Source organism: Jatropha curcas, chromosome 11 (genome assembly GCF_041381405.1).
Source record: "Jatropha curcas cultivar XTBG-Jc1 chromosome 11, XTBG_Jcur_1.0, whole genome shotgun sequence".
NCBI lineage: Eukaryota > Viridiplantae > Streptophyta > Magnoliopsida > Malpighiales > Euphorbiaceae > Jatropha > Jatropha curcas.
In genome coordinates this window covers 20,192,905-20,201,946 of record NC_143161.1, presented here as the reverse complement: position 1 = coordinate 20,201,946, position 9,042 = coordinate 20,192,905, and the positions used below count along the sequence as shown (strand labels likewise).

The 9,042-nt window shown below is 29.2% G+C and overlaps 1 non-coding gene across 1 annotated transcript; it reads right to left on the bottom strand.

The window, feature by feature from the left end:
* Positions 1-8,478: 8,478 nt before the first annotated feature.
* On the bottom strand, positions 8,479-8,585 carry LOC149492699 (small nucleolar RNA R71). Its single transcript, XR_016319010.1, has one exon. It is a non-coding gene; the product is annotated as a small nucleolar RNA R71 (small nucleolar RNA).
* Positions 8,586-9,042: the final 457 nt, after the last annotated feature.

Below are 9,042 nucleotides of genomic sequence, written 5' to 3'. Positions count from 1 at the left end.
TTTTATTTTTTTAAAAATGTACCCAATCAAATCATACAAATATAAATAAAAAATATTAATAAAAATACTATACTTTTTAATTTTATCTCAGTCTCCTAAATAAAATATTATTTTATGTATATTCTGTTTAAAAATATATTTTTCAAAAAATATATACAATCAAATCAATATAAAGAAAAAAGAATATTAATAAAAATAAAAATTTTTATTTTTTTATTTCTCTCCAAAATAAAATTTTTTAAATTATAACTAAAATATAATTAAATATTTAAAAATAAAATATAAAAATTTTCAAATATCACTTATCATATATATTTATTAAAAATAAATTTAAAAAAAAATGAAAACTTAAAATTGTGAAATGTTTAATTATCTATATGTATTTATTTAAAAAATAATTTTTTATAAATATATTCAATCAACTAATAAAATGTAATTTTCTAATTGGTTATAACTAAAGTTATTTTAGCATATTTAAATTTCATTAAGGGCATTATCAAAACTTACATTAAGGGCACTTAAATTTAAAAATTAAATGTGAAATATTTTTAATCATTTTTTTTTGTTAAACTTTATATTTTTTTTAGAATTTTATTATGAACTAAAATCTTTAATGGGTTAGTAAGAGAGATTTGATAATTGGAAGAATTTTTCACCTCACGAATCAAAAGAAAAAGTAATTTTAAGAAAAAAACAATTTTGAAAAAATAAATAATAAAAAATTAAAGCTTCATATTTCTAATTAATAAACAACTAAAAACAACAACTATACCAAAAGGCCTTAATTTTTTATGAGATTTATCTTCACAGTTAAACGGTTTTATTTCTCACTTAAATGACGGTCTTGGATTCTAAAACCACCCTAATCCAATGCTTGCTTGCACTTTCAAATCTATCAATAACGAACTTGAGCGAGTAAGATTTAATATTTGTCTACCTGCATTAAAAGCTTATTAACATTTGATAACAAGTCAGTATATACTATGCTGTCTTGACAATTAAACACCTTAAAATTGTTAATAGGATCCGGATACTGGTGATTTATATAAAAAAAATACCTTAAATTTTTTAGTTAATAGGCATGTGACATCAAATTAAAGACTTAATATGAAAAAAGGAGTTAGAAATCAGGAATAGAATGAAGGCTTGCTGGCATGTTTGTAATCAAAAATGACTTTTTATTAGGGAAAATAAGAATACTGAAATAGAATTTGAAGCAAATATGAATAAATTTAATTCATTTTGAAGGAAATAGTTCAATTAAAATTACCAAAATTATAAATTTAAACGAAATCAAAACCCATATTATTTTGTTACAAAATTAAAAAATAGTCCCTCATTTATTTGGTAAGATTTTAACGAGACATGTTTTTTATATAATGGATATCTAAGAAGAAATGTTTTAAATATTATAATTATGTGGATATCCATTTAATTTATCAATGGACCAATTTTGCTCCACGATTCTATTTATCAGCCAATTTATTATTATATTTAATATTATGATTTTTAGAATGTATCTCTTACCTGTAGACAAAGCTTCCTCGACTCTATGTGTATATAAATGAATAAGAATTACTCTATTCCTATATTCTCTCTACTCTCTTTCTCTATATTTTCATTGTTGTCTATTATTTCATAACAAAATCAATTTATTTTCAATATTTTTTAAAAAAACTAGTTCTTTTTTTTTATATTGTCATTGTTGTCTACTATTTCATAACAAAATAAATTTATTTTCAATATTTTTTAAAAAAATCTAGTTCTTTTTTTTTTTATATATTTTCATTGTCGTCTATTATTTCATAACAAAATCAATTTATTTTCAATATTTTTTTAAAAAATCTAGTTCTTTTTTTTTTAGCCATCAATTACTATTTATAAGGAAGGGTAGGGTATTATCATCTCTACTAGAATAAAGGCGGTTATCATATCCACTAGAGTAGTATATGACAAAGAATTATTTGGTGAGGAGTGGAACCCATGAGACCTCCACCCTATCCTAATGGCTAGAGCTTCATTGGCTTTTAAAAATCCAATTCTAAAACTATTGAATTGGGGATGGTAATGGAGAAGAATTTTATAAGGCTTTGGGGTCCACAACAGAAACATTCTCGTGAAAATTAGGGGCCCATAAAACGTCATTGTTACACCAATCAATTTTATCCATCATCTTATCTGAAGTTTAATTTATTCATTTGTTATTTAATTGGAAAATATATAATGGATAATTATGCATAATCGTCAATATTATAATCGCTCCACATCAACTTCATACGCCAAACTCAATCATTTCTCCCACAAATGGTATTTCGCTGTTTTTTTAACTAATTATAACTAAATTATGATTACAAACCACCGTTGAGGTGAATAATTTGACACACTTTTTCGACGGACATTTGGTCTGATTAGATTTAATTTTGGCAGGTTCGGATAGTGAATAAATGGATTTGAGACGGACCCGAATAGAATTTTTATTATCCGTGTCAGGCTCGAATTCAAGGACTCAGATTTCTTGTTATCCATTATCCATTTAATTAATATACTAAAAATATTTAAAATAATTTCTCAAAAGAAAAATTATATATATATATATATACACCTTTCTAATTATAAGTAACGATATAATTATATTGAATATTGATATTGTATTCTTTATTAAGCTAAAATATAAATTTATAATTTACTTTTATTTTTATTTTTAATGTTAAATGGGTATTTAAACAAGTTCAAATATTTAAATGCATAATTGTTATAAGCATTTGACGGGGAACAAGTTCGAGTAATAAAAGTGAATTTTTAAACAGATTCGAATATCTAAGTTATACTTGAATTTAAATTTTTCAGATAGTGCATTTTAAATAGGTACTTGACCCTCTGCCATTCCTAAGTAGCATTTAATTCTAATACAGTGGAACGAGAATATTTATGATTACTTTTTTTTTTATAACGTGCATTGCACATTGTCATTATTCATTATTTACTTGTTATTTCATGTCTAGATTTCTATAATATTAAAGTATGATTCCATGTGTACAATTTCAAACTAAAATTTATTTCTATCTAAATAACATTCATAGTATAAGCAAATAATAGTATTCTTAAACTAATTTATATGATAGGACAATATTAAAAGTGAAATATATTTAATAAAACAATTGTAGACAATAAAATGAAAAACATTACTGTTAACCATCAGAAAATGAGGGTTGAGAGAATTTGAGAATTTGCCCCTGCTTGGAGTAAATTTGAGGTATATATATTGGGGTCAAGATAAATTCTATTAGGATAAGGACTGTGAGAATCCTATATTATTTGTTAATTAGAGTTTACTTGGGAGTTTAATATTCCTCAATATATATTTATATATTATTATTTGATATATATTATAATTATATATTATCAGTAGTCTGCCAAAAGGAGTTGGTCATTTACGTCCAACAAATGTTATAGTTGGTAGAGTGTTGTGGCTGAATTACTTAAACTGTAATGAACGGACTGCTTTTAAGTCCGAATAGGTGGATTGAGTCCATTTAAGTGTTGAGTTGCTTCAGCTCAGCGTGACCCGCTTTAAGTCCGAGGACTGCTTAAATGTGAGCTGTTTAAGCTCGAATAGGTGAACTAACTAGGTTTGAATAACTAAGCTACTTAAGCTCGAATAGATGGACCTCTAAAGTCCATACGAGTGAGCTGCTCAAGCTCGAATAGATGGATTGCTTAAGTATGTGTAAATCAGTGTGGACTGCTTAAATCCATTTAAACTGGCGTAGACTGCTTAAGTTCGAACTAGGTAAGCTATTTAGGCTTGAACGTGTGTATTGCTTACGTCCGAGTTGATGGACTATTTATGTCTGGACTGATGGACTGTTTATAAACCGCTTAAGGCCGAACTGGAGAATTGGTTATGTTCGATATGATGGACTGTTTATGGACCACTTAAGTTCGAACTGAACAATTGGTTATGTCCAAATTAATGAACTGTTTATGGACCGCTTAAGTTTGAACTGGAGAATTGGTTATATCCGATCTGATCGACTATTTATGGACTGATTAAGTCTGAACTGGAGAAATTGTTATGTCCGAACTGATGGACTATTTATGGAACGCTTAAGTCCAAACTAGAGAAGTTGTTATGTCCGAACTGATGGACTGCTTAAATTTGAATTTATTGAGGACTGCTTAAGTCCGAAATTATTGAGAACTGCTTAAGTCCGAAATTTTGAGGACTGATTAAGTCCGTATTTATTGACATCCATTTGATTGTGCTACCTGTGCTTTTATCATGATAAAGAGAATGAAAGTACAAGGCAACAAACTAATTAATAAAACTGTTTGTCTTATTGAAATGGAGAAAATAAATAAATATAGTTAACTTGTTTGCATTTAAAGAAAATTTATTAGTATACAATAATCAACAAGTAGTAAGACTAAAACCAAGAAAGAGATTTCATAAATATTATAAACTCTATTGTAGCCATCACTCTTAAATATAGAGATTTTTATATAAGTAAAAAAGAATATATAGTAATCGAATTAATTTGTCCTTTATTTTATACATGATATATACTCGACTTTTTTTAAATAATATAGTTATATGCATGGCTCCAAATGAATAAATAATAAATTCTCCTAATAATAAAATAATCAAAATCAAGTATGATAAAATCAATTTAATTTGTCATAATAATAGCTAAATTCTTTTTAGCCAATCAAATGGATATATTTTTTTTTTTTGGGTTAAATTTCAGCATTAATTTTTATTTTTATGATCACATCCTAAAAAAATTTTAATACTACCACGTAATCAACTTAGAAATTGGTCTTCCTCTCTAAAAATAAAAACAACTTTGTTTGAGCTATCACAATTGCATTTTCATTCAGAAATTATTGAGGGAAAGAATTATCGCTATTTGCATATGGAAATACAATTGTGTGAAGCTCAAAGGCTAGAGAGTTCAACTTTGTTTTTGGAAACTGTTAAATGGCAAGTAGATTAGACGTTATAGAGTGAAGCAATTAGTTCATCACTAGCTATCTAAAACACAAACATGAAAAGTATTTCTATTCAATAATTAGGACATCCACAACAAACCCAATTAGAAGCTTATTAGTATAAATATCCTTATCTCTATTTTCTATTTAGCCATGATTATTAGGTTAATGACATTATGACTTTTGCCTTTTTCCTATGACATAAAATTATCAACATTCACATATTTGGCCAAACATTAGCCTTTCTCAAATATTAAACTGTATGATAGATAAAATCCATTGTTTAGTTTGAGTTTTTTTTTTTCAATTATATGGTTAACACTACTCTCTAGATTGTTGCTTTGTATTCCTCTATTGTTTAAATTGAATTATTATTAGTTACTCTGTAATTATGTTCCTCTGCATGATAAATGGATTTAAGGCTATCTTGTGGTTGTAAATATAATTTTTGCGCATAGCTAATGATTTACCTAGAAGGCATTAGTTGGATTAATCGTCTACTATATGATGTTGGATACTGATCTCACAAAAGGTACACTTTTATATCTCTGTCTTGCTTTCAATTATTCACCTGCAAAAATATGCAATTTGTCTTGCCTATTTGTGTCAATATGCTAACATATATGAGTTCAAGTAATTCCTTTTTCTATGGAGAACTACTGCTTCTGATGAATATAACCAGAGAACAATGGAAAGGATAAAAAGGAAAAGAAAACAACACAAGGAAGAAAGAAAAAGAAAAATCGAATTGAAAATGACTTCAACTAGTGCAGAAAACACAATATCCAATATTTGAAGTTTTAATATTAATTAAATCGTTCCTTATCCAAAAAGTAAATATTCACTTACCTCATAGCCGGTGCAAACAGCAGTTCTCTTGGCGAGGAAACATAGTCCCACTGCCCGAGAATCCAAACTCGTCCCCTCTAAGCCCAAACCTTTTCTATCATATATACATTCTTTTAAAAATAAAAGGTAGCTCGTATTTATAAAACATCAAAAAGGTATGTTCCAGACTCACCACACTATTTGTTAAACATTAGAAAATTGAGGGTTGTGAGAATTTGAGACTTATCCTTGATTGGAATAAATTTGGGATATATATACTGGGGTCAAGATAAATTCTTCTAGGATATTGTGAGAATCCTATATTATTTGTTAATTAGAGTTTACTTATGAGTCTAATATTCCTCAATATATATGATAGTGTTATTTTGATAGTTTTTTTAATATAGTTCTTATTAGAATTTTTAGCATTTTTATTACTTATTTAGTCTTTATTTCCAGTTTTATTTATGTTTTTGTGTAAAGCTTCCTTGAATCATAATCCACTTGATTTTAAGGAAATTTGTAGGGTTTTGACACAGAAAAGAGCAAAATAAAGTAAAACACTCAGGCTCTAGCACGCCCTGCCCGTGCTATTTGGCACGCCCGTACCAAAAGAGGACATCAACACAAAGGTGAGCTTACCTAAGAACGCCCGTGCTGCATTTCATCTTAGAGACTCAGAGCCTAGCACGCCCTAGCCGTGCTATTAGGCATGCCCGTGCCACAGATTCTTCTCTAGACATGCCGCTGAGAACAACCTGTGCTGAACCATCCTTAGAACTCAGGCTTTGGCACGCCCCGACTGTGCCACACAGCACGGCCATGCTACGAATTAAGTGCTGTGTTAAGTCGAGAACGCCAGCCAGTCTCTATCACTTGCATGGGCCCACCTTAGATACTTTCCTGACATACAAATGAAGATCTAATCCTATTTAGGCATATGGAAGAGTCCTAATTGAGAAGAAATACAAAGCCTAAACAATTTCCTATCTCTAAAAAGATTTCTTACTTAATGAGGATTCTATTTCCTAAACGAGGTCGAATTTTCTCCCAGGAATTCTATATAAAGAGAGGAGCCATTCATTGTATATCCATCTCCAGTTTTGATAGCTTTTGTTCTATTGTTTCTCTCTCTTTCCAAGACTTCAAGCGTTCAAGATTTGTGCAAGGATTCAAGGAAGTCGTCCCTAATTAATTATTGACTAGTTTTTATCTTTAAACTCTTAATCTTGTTTTACTTTTCATTGTTCACATTGATTATGGAATTTTTATGAAGTATTATTGAGTTTTATTTAATTATTATATCGAACTAAACTCTCATACTAGGGATTTGATGTAGCTTAATTTCTTTTCCAATTTATAATATTAGATTTGTTTTTGTTTGTTCAAAGTATAATTTGTTATTAATCTTAATGCTTCCAGGCAAAATTTCTCCCCTGGATTGATTTTTTTCATTAATCACTATCGGGAGAAGGGTTTTTGATATGAAAAAGGTAATAAATTACATAAGAATAATAACTTGATGTGGAAGCTATATGGTTTGACTCATGGGGGATTTTCATAAGTTAATAACCTTAGGTTATGAATTCACAAAACAAACCATGAAACTTAATGATTTAATTCATGTTTGATTTCACTATTGGAAGATAGGTAATTAGACCAGGTTAAATAGCTAACAATATATTGAGAGAGCATGTTAGTGATTTTACCATGCTTGAACAATTAAAATTGATTAACGAACTAATAAAATAAATTGGATAGAATTAATTGAAGTCAAAATCCCTAGTAGCTTTTAATCCTTGATTCTTTTAATCAAAAATTGCCTTGCTTTCTTCTTACTCTCTTTTATTTACTGAAGTTAGTTTCTTAAAATAATTTCCCTAAATCGCTGTTTAAATAATAATATGTTAACATAATTTTGGTACTTGGTATACAATCCCTATGGATACGATACTCTTCTCATTCTCTATTACTTGTTGCGATTTCGTATACTTGCGAAAAATCACTGTCAAGTTTTTGGCGCCATTGATAGGGATTGGCATTATCAATATCAATACTAATTACCCTATTGTTAATGTAAACATTTATTTTTATTTTTATTTGATTTTTCTAGAAGATTATTTTAGGTGTTTATGCAAAGAAGATAAGGTAGGACTGAACCATTGATCTTTAATCCAGAAATCGAAAAGACTTGTCATAGGAACAACGCTACTAGAAGAGTACGTGAGAGCAAACTAGAACAGTAAGTGAAGATGGACGATAACCCTCAGGACGGACCTCAACCTCATGTCCGCACGTTGCTGGATTACACAACACCTTCTCTTAATGGAACAACCTTGAGTATCACTAGACCTAGGGTGGAAGCTAACAATTTTGAAATTAAACTTGTGATTTTCCAAATGCTTTCCACCTCAATTCAATATGGAGGTTTACCTAGTGAAGATCCTAATGCCCATATCACAAATTTCTTAGAGATCTATGATACTTTCAAACAAATTGGAGTTTCTGAGGATGCTATAAAATTAAGACTCTTTCCTTTCACTCTTAGGGACAAAGTACGATCCTAGTTACAATGATGCCCTGCTGGAAGTTTTACAACATGGGAAGAATTAACATTAAAAATTTTTAGCAAAATTCTTTCCATCTTCAAAGACCACAAAACTGCGCAATGAGATAATGACTTTTGTCCACCATGATCAAGACAGTTTCTACGAAGCTTGGGAGAGATTCAAAGATTTATTGAGAAAGTGCCCACATCACAACTTGCCTAAGTGGTTATAGGTTCAAACTTTCTATAATGCATTATCTCCTAACATTAAGATTACTCTAGATGCAGCTGCAGATGGATCTTTTGAACAAAAAGAAATTGATGAGGCATATGACTTGATAGAAGAGATGGCAAGCAATAGCCATTATCAAAGCAACTCCGAAAGGAAGAAGACTGGAGGAGTTTATGAAATTGATGCCATCACCGCACTCAATGCCAAGGTAGACAATATGGTAAGGAAGTTGAACTTATTGACTACTAACTCGGTTAATTCTATTGTGCAAGATTGTGACAGGTGTAATGGACAACATGGGATTAGAGAATGCATGTTAGATTCTTTAAATCCACAAACTTTGGAACAAGTAAACTATGTGATGAATCAAGGAAGGAAGAATTACCCATACTCTAACTCTTATGATAACAGGTTGAGGAATCACCCTAATCTTTCGAATGGG